We start from the raw sequence: 20,795 nt of genomic DNA on the forward strand, positions 1-20,795 counted from the left end.
TGTTCACACTGAGTCTATGTTTGGATGTGCCGGTCAGGTTTCTGAAATGTATTCTCTAGCCTTCTGATCGTGCACTCCGATCGCCTATGATGTACTATCCCATCCTTGGGAATTAAGTCCCAGGTCACCTTGACGGGATAGTACGTCATATGGGATTAAGGGGTTAAGTATTTTGTGTGACATATCTGTGTGATTTAAAGGGCCACTGTCACCCCCTCCAACCGTTATAAACTAAAAGAGCCACTTTGTGCAGCAGTAATGCTGCATTCTAACAAGGTGGCTCTTTTAGTTTTTGGTGCATTTATTCCCAAAATAAAGCGTTTTATAACTTCACTGCACCTGCACCAGCCAGTACTAAACAGCGCAGGCGCCGGATTTCATGGGAAAACAGCGCGGAGGGGGCGGCACCCGGCGCCCCTGAAGATTTGAGTGACGAGAAGATTGCCTTGCGCAGGCGTGTACTACGGAGGACAGAGAATGAACTTCAATACAATATTTCGGCCAGCATGCAGCCAGCGGGAAAGGAAAGGGTGAATCAAACACCCGAAAACTCCGCCCATATGACCCAAAACCAGTCCCGCCAAATTCAGGTGACAGGTTCCCTTTAAGAGCATGGAAATTCAAAGTAGGAAAATTTTTAAAATTTTTGCCAAATTTCTGTTTTTTTTTCACAAATAAATGCAAGTCATACCCAATAAATTTTACCACTATCATGAAGTACAATATGTCACGAGAAAACATTGTCAGAATCACTGGGAGCCGTTGAAGCGTTCCAGAGTTAAAATCTCATCATTTACAGTTATATGAAAAAGTTTGGGCACCCCTATTAATCTTAAGCTTAATGTTTTATAAAAATTGTTTTTTTTGCAACAGCTATTTCCGTTTCATATATCTAATAACTGTTGGACACAGTAATGTTTCTGCCTTGAAATGAGGCTTATTGTACTAACAGAAAATGTGCAATCTGCATTCAAACAAAATTTGACAGGTGCATAAGTATGGGCACCCTTATCATTTTCTTGGTTTAAATACTCCTACCTACTTTTTACTGACTTACTAAAGCACTTTTTTTGGTTTTCTAACCTCATTGAGCTTTGAACTTCATAGCCAGGTGTATGCAATCATGAGAAAAGCTACTTAAAGTGGCCACTTGCAAGTTGTTCTCCTGTTTGAATCTCCTCTGAAGAGTGGCATCATGGGCTCCTCAAAACAACTGTCTAATGATCTGAAAGCAAAGATTATTCAACATAGATGTTCAGGGGAAGGATACAAAAAGCTGTCTCAGAGATTTAACCTGTCAATTTCAACTGTGTGGAACATAGTACATGTCCGAGCCCATGTGAAGTTTGCTAGAGAGCATTTGGATTATCCAGAAGAGTATTGGGAGAATTTCATATGGTTTGATGAAACCAAAGCAGAGCTTTTTGGTAGAAACAAAATTTGTCGCGTTTGGAGGAGACAGAATGCTGAGTTGCATCCAAAGAGCACCATACCTACTGTAAAGCATGGTGGTGGAAACATCATGCTTTGGGGCTGTTTCTCTGCAAAGGGACCAGGACAACTTATCCGTGTATATGAAAGAATGAACGGGCCATGTATCGAGGGATTTTGAGTGCAAACCTCCTTCCATCAGCAAGGGCATTGAAGATGAAACATGGATGGGCCTTTCAGCATGATAATGATCCCAAGCACACCGCCAGGGCAACAAAGGAGTGGCTTAGTAAGAAGCATATGAAGGTCCTAGAGTGGCCTAGCAAGTCTCCAGATCTCAACCCCAACAGAAAACCTTTGGAGGGAGTTGAATGTCCATGTGGCCCAGTGACAGGCCCAAAACATCACTGCTCTAGAGGAGATCTACATGGAGGAATGGGCCAACATACCACCAACAGTGTGTGCCTACCTTTTGAAGACTTACAGAAAACGTTTGACTGCTGTCATTGCCAACAAAGGATATATAACAAAATATTGAGATTAACTTTTGACCAAATACTTATTTCCCATCATAATTTGCAAAATAAATCTTGCCAAATCAGACAAGGTGATTTTCTGGATTTGTTTTCTCATTTTGACTCTCATAGTTGTGGTCTACATATGATGTCAATTACAGGCCTCTCTCATTTAAGTGGGAAAACTTGCACAATTGGTGGCTGACTACATACTTATTTCCCCACTGTACATGAATACATTGACACTTCGCAATTTACGTTTTCTATATTGAAGGCTGAGTCCCTACACAATTTAACATTGTCAGCACTGAATGGACAGTGTCAGAGTGTGCAGACATAACCCAATTGGATACATTAAGCTGTCAATGTATTGAAATAATTCTTTCATGAAGAATATAAGTATTTACTTAATTCTGCAAGAAACCAAGAATTCAGAAATTTAATTGCAATATTTTATTTCTTTCCTTCATGGGACAGTTATAAACTACTGTACACTATGAACAATGCAATATTGGCCTGAACCTGAGTCCTTTTGTTTCTTTAAAGCTATAAAAACTGTTAATACAAATGTTAGTTTTTATTAAAAGTGAAAACATGTATTTGCTGAGTTTGAGCTTGGATATGCCAACTTTCGGCTTCAGACTAGGTGGTCCAATCCGCTCATCTCCAACAGTGGCTAAAGGATGTGAATCGTCTAACAACCTCTGCCTTATTATAAGGTTGGCAGATTCACCCCTTAGTTGCACTGGAGCCATATAACAGGAATGGTACTGTAGATACTGACAGGACTTTGTTGGACTACCAGACATTGGGGTTGCTTATTCCTTTCTCATAAAATTGGTCATTGAAATGTTGTCTTTTATTTGAAAGGTTAAAAAAAGATTGTCTTTCTTCAGGCTTACTATGCAGAATGCTGACAAACTGTAATATAATCAGAAGTCACATTCCTGAAAGGTGTCATAATATTATCATTCAACGTGATACCCAGTTACACATTATTAGTGAGTCTGCCATCATGTAATAACTACTAGAAAGCTTCATCCGGCTATTATATTATCATCACAGTGGAGAAATGTGCATAGACATAGGGCACAAGCAATCTACACCCAACATAAAGGTACCGAATCAGGAAAATTCACAGATCAATCCACTGTCCTGCATGGGAAGAGCTGATAGAGAATTGCTAGAATGACATTGTTCCCCGGCCACATATTCCCTCCTCACCATGCATGGCTCACATGCTCACTGTTCTGTTAAATGCATTTATTACAGCAGTGCTAGACTGCATTGCCCAGACAGCCCAATCTTCTCATCCTTACAGCTATCCGAAATTCATTTACCTGTTAGAAGAGGAGGATGCAGGACACAGAGGGAAGCATCAAAGCATCTCAGAGAGAAGAGCAGGAACAAAGGGGAAAGAGAAGGGCTGAGCAAGGATGGAGGTAGAGGAGTGAAGAGCTGAAGATGCTATGAATGAAAAGACTGAATGGGGAGGGTCTGAAAAGCTCTGGGGGTATGCCTAAGGAGCAAAATCAAGGGCTTGCTCTAGGCATGGGTTCTCCTGGTTCACCTGTATACATACAGCCTTTAAGCCTGGGCAAATATTCTACTAAAAAAACTACCTCCAGTGTGGTAGACACATAGGCTGCCAACACCTGCAAAGGGCATGGACGGAGGGAGAATGGTATAAAGGGTGATGGAGGGGAGGATGGGGTGGAGAGAAAGGAGTGCTGGAGGGGAAGACAGAGGAGGAGACAAAGGAGAAGAGGCAGAGTCTGCTGTTCACACAAAAGGCATGAAGATGATGATGGAGTGTGTGGCGAGCAGTCAGGGCACACCAGTCTGGGTGTAGGAACTCTAGTGGGTGTGTTATTTTACCTGTGCATTACTATTATACTAACACTGAGGATTTCTATACCAAGGCGTGACATAGCAGATATAATAGGCTATAGGGTCTGTTCACCGCATTACAACTTACATCTAAAGATAGTCATAAGATGTGAAAAGAATTCGAGCAGCCTATGTCAGAGCGAAATCTGACATTATGTCCGATATGTAAGAAAAGTGTCCTGGATCTGCCGAAAAAATGGTTCTAAATCTGTGTCAGTGTGTAAAAATGAAGAAAAGGGAAAATAATTTGTTACAACTGTTGTACATATTTCTCCGGTTTTCAATGCATTGGTACTGTGTGACATTGGGAGGCTTTCTTCTCTATTCTGTACTATCCGATGTGTCGCCTGCGGAGTATAGACTCTGCATACGTGGGGAAAGCTGCTACACTGGTTACCATGGAGAATTCCCAGAACTCCAGAGGAACAAAAGAAAAATGGAAGAGAACGCTTTAGCTGCTGCAGAGAAGAATCCTGCAGCTCCATGTTCACCACTGACGTATTGCTCTTAATGAGAACCAAGAAGAGGTTAAAACATCAGCATGCATGGTATAAAAAATCTAGACACACTGGGTAAGCTTCTGAGTCAGTTACCTAGCAACAAGACCTGTGTTTGCTCCTTCTCGTTTACCTGCCTTTCTGCCGCTCTTACCTCCCAGAGGTATGGGAATTACAAAGGATGATTGCAATATGTGACATTTTCCGGAATCTGTAAATTATGTCACATTCGTAATATTTGGAGAAATTCTATCACCTGGGTATGTTGCCTTTCTTAACCCCTTTACCCCCAAGGGTGGTTTGCACGTTAATGACCTGGCCAATTTTTACAATTCTGACCACTGTCCCTTTATGAGGTTATAACTCTGGAACGGTTCAACGGATCCCGGTGATTCTGACATTGTTTTCTCGTGACATATTGTACTTCATGACAATGGTAAAAATTATTTGATAGTACCTGTGTTTATTTGTGAAAAAAACGGAAATTTGGCGAAAATTATGAAAATTTCGCAATTTTCCAAATTTGAATTTTTATGCAATTAAATCACAGAGATATGTCACACAAAATACTTAATAAGTAACATTTCCCACATGTCTACTTTACATCAGCACAATTTTGGAACCAATTTTTTTTTGTGGGAGTTATAAGGGTTAAAAGTGGACCAGCAATTTCTCATTTCTACATCACCATTTTTTTTAGGGACCACATCTCATTTGAAGTCATTTTGAGGGGTCTATATGATAGAAAATACCCAAGTGTGACACCATTCTAAAAACTACACCCCTCAAGGTGCTCAAAACCATATTCAAGAAGTTTATTAACCCTTCTGGTGCTTCACAGGAATTTTTTGAATGTTTAAATAAAAATGAACATTTAACTTTTTTTCACAAAAAATTTAATTCAGCTCCAATTTGTTTTATTTTACCAAGGCTAACAGGAGAAAATGGACCCCAAACATTGTTGTACAATTTGTCCTGAGTACGCCGATACCCCACATGTGGGGGTAAACCACTGTTTGGGCGCATGGCAGAGCTCGGAAGCGAAGGAGCGCCATTTGACTTTTCAATGCAAAATTGACTGGAATTGAGATGGGACGCCATGTTTCATTTGGAGAGCCCCTGATGTGCCTAAACATTGAAACCCCCCACAAGTGACACCATTTTGGAAAGTAGACCCTCTAAGGAACTTATCTAGAGGTGTGGTGAGCACTTTGACCCACCAAGTGCTTCACAGAAGTTTATAATGTAGAACCGTAAAAATAAAAAATCATATTTTTTCACAAAAATTATCTCTTCGCCCCCAATTTTTTATTTTCCCAAGGGTAAGAGTAGAAATTGGACCCCAAAAGTTGTTGTACAATTTGTCCTGAATACGCTGATAGCCCATATGTGGGGGTAAACCACTGTTTGGGCGGATGGGAGAGCTCGGAAGGGAAGGAGCGCCGTTTGACTTTTCAATGCAAAATTGACAGGAATTGAGATGGGACGCCATGTTGCGTTTGGAGAGCCACTGATGTGCCTAAACATTGAAACCCCCCACAAGTGACACCATTGTGGAAAGTAGACCCCCTAAGGAACTTATCTAGAGGTGTGGTGAGCACTTTGACCCACCAAGTGCTTCACAGAAGTTTATAATGGAGAGCCGTAAAAATAAAACAAAATTTATTTCCCACAAAAATTATTTTTTAGCCCCCAGTTTTGTATTTTCCCAAGGGTAACAGGAGAAATTGGACCCCAAAATTTGTTGTCCAATTTGTCCTGAGTAGAATGGTCTGCAGGTGTCACATTGCATTTGCAGAGCCCCTAATGTACCTAAACAGTAGAAACCCCCCACATGTGACCCCATATCGGAAACTAGACACCCCAGGGAACTTATCTAGATGTGTTGTGAGAAATTTGAACCCCCAAGTGTTTCACTACAGTTTATAACGCAGAGCCGTGAAAATAAAAAATCTTTTTTTTTCCCCACAAAAATAATTTTTTAGCCCCCAGTTTTGTCTTTTCCGAAGGGTAACAGGAGAAATTGGACCCTAAAAGTTGTTGTCCTATTTGTCCTGAGTACACTGATACCCCATATGTTGGGGTAAACCCCTGTTTGGGCACACGGGAGAGCTCGGAAGGGAAGAAGCACTGTTTTACTTTTTCAACGCAGAATTGGCTGGAATTGAGATCGGACGCCATGTCATGTTTGGAGAGCCCCTGATGTGCCTAAACAGTGGAAACCCCCCAATTATAACTGAAACCCTAATCCAAACACACCCCTAACCCTAATCCCAACAGTAACCCTAACCACACCTCTAACCCTGACACACCCTAAACCTAATCCCAACCCTATTCCCAACTGTAAATGTAATCTAAACCCTAACTGTAACTTTAGCCCCAACCCTAACTTTAGCCCCAACCCAAACTGTAGCCCTAACCCTAACCCTAGCCCTAACCCTAACCCTAACCCTAGCCCTAACCCTAGCCCTAACCCTAGCCCTAACCCTAGCCCTAACCCTAACCCTAGCCCTAACCCTAACCCTAGCCCTAACCCTAACCCTAGCCCTAACCCTAACCGTAGCCCTAGCCCTAACCCTAACCCTAGCCCTAACCCTAACCCTAGCCCTAACCCTAACCCTAGCCCTAACCCTAACCCTAGCCCTAACCCTAACCCTAGCCCTAAACCTAACCCTAGCCCTAACCCTAGCCCTAGCCCTAATGGGAAAATGGAAATAAATACATTTTTTTAATTTTTCCATAACTAAGGGGGGGGATGAAGGGGGGTTTGATTTACTTTTATAGCGGGTTTTTTAGCGGATTTTTATGATTGGCAGCCATCACACACTGAAAGACGCTTTTTATTGCAAAAAATTTTTTTTGCGTTACCACATTTTGAGAGCTATAATTTTTCCATATTTTGTTCCACAGAGTCATGTGAGGTCTTGTTTTTTGCGGGACGAGTTGACGTTTTTATTGGTAACATTTTTGGGCACGTGACATTTTTTGATTGCTTTTTATTCAGATTTTTGTGAGGCAGAATGACCAAAAACCAGCTATTCATGAATTTCTTTTGGAGAAGGCGTTTATACCGTTCCGCGTTTGGTAAAATTGATGAAGCAGTTTTATTCTTCGGGTCAGTACAATTACAGCGACACCTCATTTATATCATTTTTTTATGTTTTGGCGCTTTTATACGATAAAAACTATTTTATAGAAAAAATAATTATTTTTGCATCGCTTTATTCTCAGGACTATAACTTTTTTATTTTTTGCTGATGATGCTGTATGGTGGCTCGTTTTTTGCGGGACAAGATGACGTTTTCAGTGGTACCATGGTTATTTATATCTGTCTTTTTGATCGCGTGTTATTCCACTTTTTGTTCGGCGGTATGATAATAAAGCATTGTTTTTTTGTTTTTTTCTTACGGTGTTTACTGAAGGGGTTAACTAGTGAGCCAGTTTTATAGGTCGGGCCGTTATGGACGCGGCGATACTAAATATGTGTACTTTTATTGTTTTTTTTTTTTATTTAGATAAAGAAATGTATTTATGGGAATAATATATATTTTTTTTTTCATTATTTAGGAATGTTTTTTTTATTTTTTTTTTACACATTTGAAAAAAATTTTTTTTACTTTGTCCTAGGGGGGACATCACAGATCGGTGATCTGAGAGTTTGCACAGCACTCTGTCAGATAACCGATCTGACTTACAGCACTGCAGGCTTCACAGTGCCTGCTCTGAGCAGGCTATGTGAAGCCACCTCCCTCCCTGCAGGACCCGGATGCCGCGGCCATCTTGGATCCGGGCCTGGAGCAGGGAGGGAGGTATGCAGACCCTCGCAGCAATGCAATCACATCGCGTTGCTGCGGAGGGCTCAGGGAAGCCCGCAGGGAGCCCCCTCCCTGCGCGATGCTTCCCTGCACCGCCGGCACATCGCGATCTTTTTTGATCGCGGTGTGCCGGGGGTTAATGTGCCGGGGGCGGTCCGTGACCGCTCCTGGCACATAGTGCCAGATGTCAGCTGCAATAGGCAGCTGACACCCAGCCGCGATCGGCCGCGCTCCCCCCGTGAGCGCCGCCAATCGCGCTGGACGTACTATCCCGTCAGTGGTCATAGAGGCCCACCCCACCTCAACAGGATAGTACATACGATGTCAGAAAGGGGTTAAGGACAACATATTATTGGGACAAGCCCGCTATGCTATTACCCAAAATCATACCAGAAATAATAAATTATAATAGGAAGCAGAAAAAAAGAGCAATAGAATCTGAAAATTTCTGATGTTGCACCTACATTGGAAATCACCGGGTGCAGGGGAAGTAGCAGTCTCTAAAATGTAGGTGCCAAGCGAGAAGCTTACCAAGTGCCAGGCTCAGACTGGTCTACAAGGGAATAGGTGAATCCCTCGGTGGGCAGGAGTGGGCCTAACACATCCCTGTATGGACAGTAGTTGGCACAAAACACTTGACTTACTGTGCACAGACAATGGTAGCATCTCAGCATTCATTTAACAAACTGGCCAGTATCTATAATATAACGCTGGGAGCGTCACTCTGTCCGAAGCCTTTATAGACTGCGCAGGCGCAAGCGCCGGCGCAGTCTGGCCCCCACAGAGTGACGCTCCCAGGAGATCGCGGTATGCGTAAGCACTGAACGCATACCGCGATCTCCACCGGAGAGTCAGGGACCGTGGACGCGCCAGGAGGGAGGGTAAGTATATTCACCTGTCCTCCGTTTTAGCGCTGCGTGCGGCTCTGTCTCCCGGCTCCTCTGCTGTGACAGAGTCCAGTCACAGGCAGAGGAGCCGGAGTGTGTGTTCAAGAAAATGGCGCCGGAAAGCGCGGACTGCGCAGGCGCCGATTCCTGCTGCCGGAATCGGCGCCTGCGCAGTCCGCGCTTTCCGGCGCCATTTTCTTGAAGACACACTCCGGCTCCACTGCAGGTGCGTCTTCAAGAAAATGGCGCCGGAGAGCGCGGACTGCGCAGGCGCCGATTCCTGCTGCCGGAATCGGCGCCTGCGCAGTCCGCGCTTTCCGGCGCCATTTTCTCGAAGACACACCTGCAGTGGAGCCGGACGATAGGTGGTATTTTTTTTTTATATGGCAGCAGCATACGGGGGCATACACACTGGAGCGTCTTATGGGGGGCATATAATACAATAGTGGCGCAGGATGGGAGCAGCACATGACAGAACGGGCGCAGGATGGCAGCAGCACATGACAGAACGGGCGCAGGATGGCAGCAGCGCATGACAGAACGGGCGCAGGATGGCAGCAGCGCATGACAGAACGGGCGCAGGATGGCAGCAGCACATGACAGAACGGGCGCAGGATGGCAGCAGCGCATGACATAACGGGCGCAGGATGGCAGCAGGATGGGAGCAGCACATGACAGAACGGGCGCAGGATGGCAGCAGCGCATGACAGAACGGGGGCGCAGGATGGGAGCAGCACATGACAGAACGGGCGCAGGATGGGAGCAGCACATGACAGAACGGGCGCAGGATGGCAGCAGCGCATGACAGAACGGGTGCAGGATGGCAGCAGCGCATGACAGAACGGGCGCAGGATGGCAGCAGCGCATGACAGAACGGGCGCAGGATGGCAGCAGCGCATGACAGAACGGGCGCAGGATGGCAGCAGCACATGACAGAACGGGCGCAGGATGGCAGCAGCACATGACAGAACGGGCGCAGGATGGCAGCAGCACATGATGGAGACCATATACCAATATAAATGCTCGCCACCTGGGCGTAGAACGGGTTCAATAGCTAGTATTATTATATAGGAGAAATACTCTATATTTTGCGCCTTTCATCCATTTAATAAATGCAGTTTTACTTCTGTAAGCTTTAATACGCTATTATCTGCATTCAGTGTAGGGAGAGTTGATCTAGATCTAGTTTGGGATTAGAGGCATAAAGGCACGTTTGATTGCCTTATGTCTTTGAAAAGTCTATTGCTGCTGCAAGCTAAAAACAAATATCCTTTTCAGGGCTACATATTTTATTTTCCCTATTAATACCAGAAAGTTTGCAGGCATATGTCAAATACCTAGTTTAAAATGTGCAAAGTGTGCAGTAAGGCTGCGTGTCCACGATCAGGATAGCCGGCGGTATCGTCCGAGCGGCTTAGCCGCTCTGCGGTAAGCCCCGCCCCCTTCTGGAGACGCGATGATGCCGGATGTGTTCACAGCACACATCCGGCATCATCGCTCCCCACCATAGGGCCCTGTGCTATATCTTGCGGCGACGCAGCGTCGCCGCAAGATATACAGACATGCTGCGATCTGAAAAGACGCGCAGCATGTCCGGAGTCGCAGGGCCGCCGCGTGCGTGTTACCACGCATAGTGGAGACGGGATTTCATTAAATCCCCTCCACTATGCTGTAACATCTGGACGCTGCGTGTCTGACGCTGCGGCTCTATGCAGCGTCAGACACGCAGCGTTTCCTGATCGTGGAAACAGACCCTAAGGGACTGGGAAGTGGACGTGCTGCTACTCAGATTTGCCTGACTAAATTGTGATGGTATGCCCATCAGTATTCTGGTCAGCCTCACATAAGAACCAACAAGTGGGCATGGATGTCTGACATCTGTGAGGTTCTACAAAACTTTGAGGAATCAACAAAGATGGTGAGTGGTTGATGACGCCATAATCAGTGTAACTATCCGGCTTTTGTGTGTACTCAATCTCTCGCTGCTCACCAATAAAGAGGAACCTTTGCATGTGGACCACGTGTTTGCGTATCCTGACTGCTTGCTCTAGAAATCCAAAACGATAGCCTATAAGTAAGGCACTTCCAAATTTCAACAAATATCAGATAATAGAGCCACAGCGGAAGCTTGAATGCCAATAAAAACTGAATTTTATTAATAGTACAATTAAAATTCTAATAGAGTCCAATAACAGTCAGTGGAAATACATGAGACAGAATTATACTGTCCGCTGAGGAAAATACATATATAATACCTAACATAAATCAAATGATCCCAAATAAATACATATAAAACCCACAAGAGTCAATAAGGCATGAGTGTTACACAGTACATTTACATATAAGGACCATAAGTGTGCCATAGAAAAAGAAATGCCTAAGGAATATGGGCTGAATTAATATGCCTAAGAGAGCAATGACTACTGAAAAATGTCACGGATACCAAGGGTTAAATGAAGTGTATGTTGGCAGACAAAGCTAGCCTAACACATAAAATATATGAACCTTGAGGATCCCTGAATGATAAGGCTGTATCTATTCAAATAATAGCCAAAAAGTGCATGCTGTGCTAAAGTGCAAAGGCATAGGTGGAGGTAGGAATGTATTTACCTATAGCAGCAGACCAGTAGATGGACCCCGACGCGCGTTTTGCGGTTAAGCTTCGTCCAGGGGGATAGTCTCAACAACAGTGGCCAATATGGGGGTTTATATAGCGGCTAAATGACAGTGGTGGCAGCGGTTTGTAATGGCGCTTGCACAGACAATGCCGGCTCGAACGTCACTTCCGCTCAGCGTCACAAGGAGCTCGTCCACTCCCCTACCCGACGCGTCAGAGCAGGGGGGCGGAGTAAGCCACAGGAGAGACGCGTTGCCTCAGCAACCCAATGCCAGGAGTCTATGCGAGCGCTCACCGCAGAAGTGGAGAAGGAAGGCAGCTGGGACCTAAGAAAAAAGCACCGCCTATGTGCACGGAGCTAATATAAGCGGCGTAGGAATGTGTAAGTCAGAAGTGACTAGTGACAACTATGTTGACCCTGCGTGTACAATATATGAAGAGAAAGAGCCAGAGAGGAATATATGTGAATAATAGTGTCTAAGAGTGTACAGGGCACTAAGATAATATAAATATATATCAGAAGAAATGTAGTAAAAAAGTGTATATGCTGCAAATCTACTTCATAGGAAAAAATAAAAATAAAGATAACAATGCATAATATATTGATGTTTTAAAGAGATACTATACATATATAAATAAATATATGCAAACTAGCATGTTATCCAGAAAAAGCATGCTTAGAAATATTTATAAAAAAAAGTTTCACACAAAATAAGATTACAACAGCTATTGAGTGGTGCATATATATCAGACAAAAATGGTGTATCCAGTTATACATATGTGAAAATGTTCTCATAGAGGATGTAAAATAAATGGCATCAGATACCACTCGCAACGTTCAATGGTGCATAATGTAATTACATATAAGAAAATTCAAAGAGTAGCATTATTGATAGAAGTGTCATCCCAGCTTCAGAATAAAGAAGGACTAAAGAAGGTTGGCCATACACTGCAAATGATAACATCCGATGTAGAGGACTAATCAGGAGCTAAAAACCTAAAGAAGAGAGAATTAAAATCATGCATATATACAATAAAAACCACTAAATAAACAATACTTAAAGAAAGGGGGCATAACTAAGCACCTCATTAAGACCCAGCGGCTGAACTGAGTTCACTCTAGAAATCCAGCGAGCTTCCAATTGTGCAAGGTTCTTCCTCCAATTCCTCCTCTTTGGTCCACATACACTTTGTCTATTCCTATCACTTTTAGGAGCTTGGCATTGCAATCATGATGAGACTTAAAATGTCTTGCCAGTGGTTTCAGTGTTGACACTTCATCCCCTTCCATTGCATTATTAATGTCCCAATAGTGCTCTCTTACCCTTATTTTCAATGCTCTGGATGTAAGTCCCACATACACTTTGGGGCACGGGCACTGTGCGTAGTATATTACTCCTGTTGTGTTGCAGGTAATATGCTGGGTTATAGTGAAGGTTTTTTTACCATCACTAGAGCTGAAAGTTGAAGCTGGGACAATATTGGGACATGAAATACAGTTATTGCAGGGAAAACAACCCCATTTCTGTCCTTTAGATCCAAATGCCTTCTCTATCTTAGGGCCAGCATAGTAGCTGTGTACCAACTGGTCCATTAAATTGCTGGATCTCCGGTAAGTAATGGATGGATATTTCGGTAGGCATTTCATCAAATCTTTATCAGTCTGTAGAAGTGGCCAAAATTTTTTTAAAACGTCTCTCATCTGGTTTCACTGTTCAATATAGGTGGATATGAATCTCACCTTTTGGTCCGTCGCTGATTTAATCTTAGGTTTCATTAAAGTTGAACGTGTCATTCTGGCTGCTTTATGAAGTCCTCTCTTGATGCTTCGCTTCGAATAGCCTCTATCCTCAAATCTCGATGAGAGGCTCTCCGCCTGTTCAGAAAAGAATTGATCATTAGAGCAAATCCTTTTGATTCTTATAAATTGCCCAGTTGGTATACCATTGATCAAGGCTTTGGGGTGAGATGAGGAAGCATGTAACAACGAGTTTACTGCCGTTTCCTTCCTGAATACATTAGTCTCAAGAAAGCCATTAGTCCCTTTAATGATCTGGATGTCAAGGAAATCTAATGAAACTTGACTATACTTACAGGTCAATTTGAAATTGACACTGTTATCATTTAGGATGTCCCGGAAAGCTAGAAGGTCCTGTTCTGAGCCCTGCCAAATCATGAGAATGTCATCAATGAAGCGAACCCAAAACAGGACTTTCTCAATGTACGCAATGGGGTTGACAAAAAATATCTGCATCTCCCAATTGCCCATGAATAAGTTAGCATATGAGGGGGCAAATGCCGCCCCCATAGCTGTCCCTCTTTGCTGCACATATATTGTTTCTTTGAACATAAAATAATTGTGTTCCAGGACAAACTTAAGCAATTCACGGAGAAACTCCGTCAGTCTTTTGTCAATATCTGAAGCAAGCAAGAATGATTCGACGGCAGTGATACCATGTTGATGTTGTATTGCCGTATATAGGGACTCGACATCAAAAGATACCAGCCACATGTCTTCTTCCATGGGTATCCCCTCTATTTTATTGAGAACATCTCCAGTATCTCTGATATATGAGGGTAGATTACATACAAGTGGTTTCAAGTAAAAATCCAAATATTTCCCAATTACCTCACAGAGGCTTCCATTTCCCGAAACGATCGGGCGTCCTGGGGGTGCAGTCATGCTTTTATGGATTTTTGGCGTGAAATAGATGCATGCCGTTTTCGGGTAGGCAGGAATTAGATGGGTTCTGAGCTCTTTGGTAATTACTCCTTCCTGAAAGGCTCTCTCCAGGATTTCTTGCAGTTCACCCTGGAAGGTAAGAGTCGGGTTATACGTAAGTCTTCGGTAACAGCTGGTATCTCTCAGCTGTCTGAACGCCTCTCTTTCATACATTCTGGTGGATTGAATGATGATGTTCCCCCCTTTATCCGCCGGCTTAATTATTATGTCCCTCATACCTCTTAGTTCTTTGAGTGCGATTCTTTGATCACTAGAAAGGTTATCCTTTATAATCCTAGTAGGGATTTCTTCAAATTCTTTAGACACTAATTTGACAAATAGGTCTATGTTTGGGTACAAATTCATGGGGGGGAACTTTTTAGGTTTAGGTGGTATAAACTTACCTTTGTTGGTTATTTCATCCCTTTCACCACTCAATTCTTCCAGTGTAGCGATAGTTTCCAATTCCTGTTCAGTCCATTCCATGCCTGTCTCTGATCTACCATGTAATTTCTTTAGGACCAATTTTCGAGCAAAGAGATTAAGATCTTTCACCGCTAGGAAGGAGTCAAAGGAGGAAGATGGTGAGAAGGTTAAGCCTAAACTTAAAACTTCCAGTTGTGGCTCTGTCAATTTTTTCTCCGATAAATTTATTACCTGTAATTTTGCTTTACCAGGATTGTCAGTCCACTTGTCTCTTCTCCTATAGTTGTCATTTCTCCTCTTATTCATATTATTCCTCAAATTGTAAATGCTATTGGTTGGCGTACTATCATTCTCTCTTGATGACACCGATGATAGAGAGGACGCCCTAGATATGCTCTCTTCCCGGTTTGATCTACTGTTCTGCCACCTGTATACAGTACCATTTTTGAAATCTTCAAGATCACGCTGAAACTTCCTTGTTTTAGTGTCTTTTACTTCTTTCTCCCATGCAGGAAACTGAGCCTCATTTAATATCTCCATTTCTGATGCTGTCAAGTTATCAGTTAGTTTTTTGCAGTGTATGGCCAACCTTCTTTAGTCCTTCTTTATTCTGAAGCTGGGATGACACTTCTATCAATAATGCTACTCTTTGAATTTTCTTATATGTAATTACATTATGCACCATTGAACGTTGCGAGTGGTATCTGATGCCATTTATTTTACATCCTCTATGAGAACATTTTCACATATGTATAACTGGATACACCATTTTTGTCTGATATATATGCACCACTCAATAGCTGTTGTAATCTTATTTTGTGTGAAAAAAATTTTTATAAATATTTCTAAGCATGCTTTTTCTGGATAACATGCTAGTTTGCATATATTTAAACATAGTAACATAGTAACATAGTTAGTAAGGCCGAAAAAAGACATTTGTCCATCCAGTTCAGCCTATATTCCATCATAATAAATCCCCAGATCTACGTCCTTCTACAGAACCTAATAATTGTATGATACAATATTGTTCTGCTCCAGGAAGACATCCAGGCCTCTCTTGAATCCCTCGACTGAGTTCGCCATCACCACCTCCTCAGGCAAGCAATTCCAGATTCTCACTGCCCTAACAGTAAAGAATCCTCTTCTATGTTGGTGGAAAAACCTTCTCTCCTCCAGACGCAAAGAATGCCCCCTTGTGCCCGTCACCTTCCTTGGTATAAACAGATCCTCAGCGAGATATTTGTATTGTCCCCTTATATACTTATACACGGTTATTAGATCGCCCCTCAGTCGTCTTTTTTCTAGACTAAATAATCCTAATTTCGCTAATCTATCTGGGTATTGTAGTTCTCCCATCCCCTTTATTAATTTTGTTGCCCTCCTTTGTACTCTCTCTAGTTCCATTATATCCTTCCTGAGCACCGGTGCCCAAAACTGGACACAGTACTCCATGTGCGGTCTAACTAGGGATTTATACAGAGGCAGTATAATGCTCTCATCATGTGTATCCAGACCTCTTTTAATGCACCCCATGATCCTGTTTGCCTTGGCAGCTGCTGCCTGGCACTGGCTGCTCCAGGTAAGTTTATTTTTAACTAGGATCCCCAAGTCCTTCTCCCTGTCAGATTTACCCAGTGGTTTCCCATTCAGTGTGTAATGGTGATATTGATTCCTTCTTCCCATGTGTATAACCTTACATTTATCATTGTTAAACCTCATCTGCCACCTTTCAGCCCAAGTTTCCAACTTATCCAGATCCATCTGTAGCAGAATACTATCTTCTCTTGTATTAACTGCTTTACATAGTTTTGTATCATCTGCAAATATCGATATCTTACTGTGTAAACCTTCTACCAGATCATTAATGAATATGTTGAAGAGAACAGGTCCCAATACTGACCCCTGCGGTACCCCACTGGTCACAGCGACCCAGTTAGAGACTATACCATTTATAACCACCCTCTGCTTTCTATCACTAAGCCAGTTACTAACCCATTTACACACATTTTCCCCCAGACCAAGCATTCTCATTTTGTGTACCAACCTCTTGTGCGGCACGGTATCAAACGCTTTGGAAAAATCGAGATATACCACGTCCAATGACTCACCGTGGTCCAGCCTATAGCTTACCTCTTCATAAAAACTGATTAGATTGGTTTGACAGGAGCGATTTCTCATAAACCCATGCTGATATGGAGTTAAACAGTTATTCTCATTGAGATAATCCAGAATAACATCCCTCAGAAACCCTTCAAATATTTTACCAACAATAGAGGTTAGACTTACTGGCCTATAATTTCCAGGTTCACTTTTAGAGCCCTTTTTGAATATTGGCACCACATTTGCTATGCGCCAGTCCTGCGGAACAGACCCTGTCGCTATAGAGTCCCTAAAAATAAGAAATAATGGTTTATCTATTACATTACTTAGTTCTCTTAGTACTCGTGGGTGTATGCCATCCGGACCCGGAGATTTATCTATTTTAATCTTATTTAGCCGGTTTCGCACCTCTTCTTGGGTTAGATTGGTGACCCTTAATATAGGGATTTCATTGTTTCTTGGGATTTCACCTAGCATTTCATTTTCCACCGTGAATACCGTGGAGAAGAAGGTGTTTAATATGTTAGCTTTTTCCTCGTCATCTACAACCATTCTTTCCTCACTATTTTTTAAGGGGCCTACATTTTCAGTTTTTATTCTTTTACTATTGATATAGTTGAAGAACAGTTTGGGATTAGTTTTACTCTCCTTAGCAATGTGCTTCTCTGTTTCCTTTTTGGCAGCTTTAATTAGTTTTTTAGATAAAGTATTTTTCTCCCTATAGTTTTTTAGAGCTTCAATGGTGCCATCCTGCTTTAGTAGTGCAAATGCTTTCTTTTTACTGTTAATTGCCTGTCTTACTTCTTTGTTTAGCCACATTGGGTTTTTCCTATTTCTAGTCCTTTTATTCCCACAAGGTATAAACCGCTTACACTGCCTATTTAGGATGTTCTTAAACATTTCCCATTTATTATCTGTATTCTTATTTCTGAGGATATTGTCCCAGTCTACCAGATTGAGGGCATCTCTAAGCTGGTCAAACTTTGCCTTCCTAAAGTTCAGTGTTTTTGTGACTCCCTGACAAGTCCCACTAGTGAAAGACAGGTGAAACTGCACAATATTGTGGTCGCTATTTCCTAGATGCCCGACCACCTGCAGATTTGTTATTCTGTCAGGTCTATTAGATAGTATTAGGTCTAAAAGTGCTGCTCCTCTGGTTGGATTCTGCACCAATTGTGAAAGATAATTTTTCTTGGTTATTAGCAGAAACCTGTTGCCTTTATGGGTTTCACAGGTTTCTGTTTCCCAGTTAATATCCGGGTAGTTAAAGTCCCCCATAACCAGGACCTCATTATGGGTTGCAGCTTCATCTATCTGCTTTAGAAGTAGACTTTCCATGGTTTCTGTTATATTTGGGGGTTTGTAACAGACCCCAATGAGAATTTTGTTACCATTTTTCCCTCCATGAATTTCGACCCATATGGACTCGACATCCTCATTTCCTTCGCTAATATCCTCCCTTAAAGTGGACTTTAGACAAGACTTTACATAGAGACAAACCCCTCCTCCTCTCCGATTTTTACGATCCTTTCTAAACAGACTGTAACCCTGTATTTATTTATATGTGTATAGTATCTCTTTAAAACATCAATATATTATGCATTGTTATCTTTATTTTTATTTTTTCCTATGAAGTAGATTTGCAGCATATACACTTTTTTACTACATTTCTTCTGATATATATTTATATTATCTTAGTGCCCTGTACACTCTTAGACACTATTATTCACATATATTCCTCTCTGGCTCTTTCTCTTCATATATTGTACACGCAGGGTCAACATAGTTGTCACTAGTCACTTCTGACTTACACATTCCTACGCCGCTTATATTAGCTCCGTGCACATAGGCGGTGCTTTTTTCTTAGGTCCCAGCTGCCTTCCTTCTCCACTTCTGCGGTGAGCGCTCGCATAGACTCCTGGCATCGGTTTGCTGAGGCAACGCGTCTCTCCTGTGGCTTACTCTGCCCCCCCTGCTCTGACGCGTCGGGTAGGGGAGTGGACGAGCTCCTTGTGACGCTGAGCGGAAGTGACGTTCGAGCCGGCATTGTCTGTGCAAGCGCCATTACAAACCGCTGCCACCACTGTCATTTAGCCGCTATATAAACCCCCATATTGGCCACTGTTGTTGAGACTATCCCCCTGGACGAAGCTTAACCGCGAAACGCGCGTCGGGGTCCATCTACTGGTCTGCTGCTATAGGTAAATACATTCCTACCTCCACCTATGCCTTTGCACTTTAGCACAGCATGCACTTTTTGGCTATTATTTGAATAGATACAGCCTTATCATTCAGGGATCCTCAAGTTTCATATACTTTATGTGTTAGGCTAGCTTTGTCTGCCAACATACACTTCATTTAACCCTTGGTATCCGTGACATTTTTCAGTAGTCATTGCTCTCTTAGGCATATTAATTCAGCCCATATTCCTTAGGCATTTCTTTTTCTATGGCACACTTATGGTCCTTATATGTATATGTACTGTGTAACACTCATGCCTTATTGACTCTTGTGGGTTTTATATGTATTTATTTGGGATCATTTGATTTATGTTAGGTATTATATATGTATTTTCCTCAGCGGACAGTATAATTCTGTCTCATGTATTTCCACTGACTGTTATTGGACTATATTAGAATTTTAATTGTACTATTAATAAAATTCAGTTTTTATTGGCATTCAAGCTTCCGCTGTGGCTCTATTATCTGATATTTGCTCTAGAAATGTTGCTTCTTTTCCTTTTAATGGCATTAATGTTTACCATCGGGAATCCTATTGTAAAAGCAGACAATTGTATAGTCACACTTTGAAAGCTTATGTTTTTTTTCACTTATGTATGTCATGTGCTGTATCCTGTGGCATCCGACTGAATTCTGACACTTCTGTCATGTGTTTGAGTTGGCACCCACATTCAAAACATTAACCTATTTAAATGGTAACCCTGCATTCTCTGTATACATGTGGTTAATCCTGAGGAAAAAGTAATTTTGTACTTTGAAATGATCAGTGATAACATTCCCCATTAAATGTCACCTGCTTAACCCAGCAGGAAGTGCATCGGCATCTAAAAATCACTAAAATTGACAAATCTCCGGGCCCGGATGGGATACACCCTCGAGTACTGCAGGAATTAAGTACAGCATTGACAGACCAAATTTTTTTTAATCTTTAAAGACTCCATAATAACAGGGTCTTTACCACAGGACTGGCGTATAGCAAATGTGGTGCCAATATTCAAAAAGGGGACAAAAACTGAACTTTGAAATTATAGGCCTGTAAGCTTAACCTCTACTGTGGGTAAAATCCTGGAGGGCATTCTAAGGGATAATATACTGGAGTATCTGAAGAGGAATAACCTCATGACCCAGTATCAGCACGGGTTTACTAGGGACCGTTCATGTCAGACTAATTTGATCAGTTTTTATGAAGAGGTAAGTTCCGGACTGGACCAAGGGAACCCAGTGGATGTAGTGTATATGGACTTTTCAAAAGCTTTTGATACGGTGCCACACAAAAGGTTGATACATAAAATGAGAATAATGGGGATAGGGGAAAATATGTGTAAGTGGGTTAAGAGCTGGCTCAGGGATAGGAAACAAAGGGTGGTTATTAATGGAGCACACTCGGACTGGGTCGCGGTTAGCAGTGGGGTACCGCAGGGGTCAGTATTGGGCCCTCTTCTTTTTAGCATATTTATTAACCCCTTAATCCCATATGACGTACTATCCCGTCGAGGTGACCTGGGACTTAATACCCAGTGACGGGATAGTACGTCATATGCGATCGGCCGCGCTCACGGGGGGAGCGCGGCCGATCGCGGCCGGGTGTCAGCTGCCAATCGCTCCCGGCATATTAACCCCCAGCACACCGCGATCAAACATCATCGCGATGTGCC

The 20,795-nt window shown here is 42.5% G+C and overlaps 1 protein-coding gene across 1 annotated transcript in view; it reads right to left on the reverse strand.

The window, feature by feature from the left end:
- The window catches only part of PLPPR3 (phospholipid phosphatase related 3), a 248,832-nt gene extending 245,315 nt beyond the window's left edge, over window positions 1-3,517 (reverse strand). The window contains exon 1 of the mRNA XM_069767849.1: window positions 3,287-3,517. The gene's annotated coding sequence lies outside the window, so the exon portion shown is untranslated. The remainder of the gene's footprint in view (window positions 1-3,286) is intronic.
- Window positions 3,518-20,795: the final 17,278 nt, after the last annotated feature.

The sequence above is a fragment of the Ranitomeya imitator genome, chromosome 1, assembly GCF_032444005.1.
Source record: "Ranitomeya imitator isolate aRanImi1 chromosome 1, aRanImi1.pri, whole genome shotgun sequence".
Taxonomy (NCBI): Eukaryota; Metazoa; Chordata; class Amphibia; order Anura; family Dendrobatidae; genus Ranitomeya; species Ranitomeya imitator.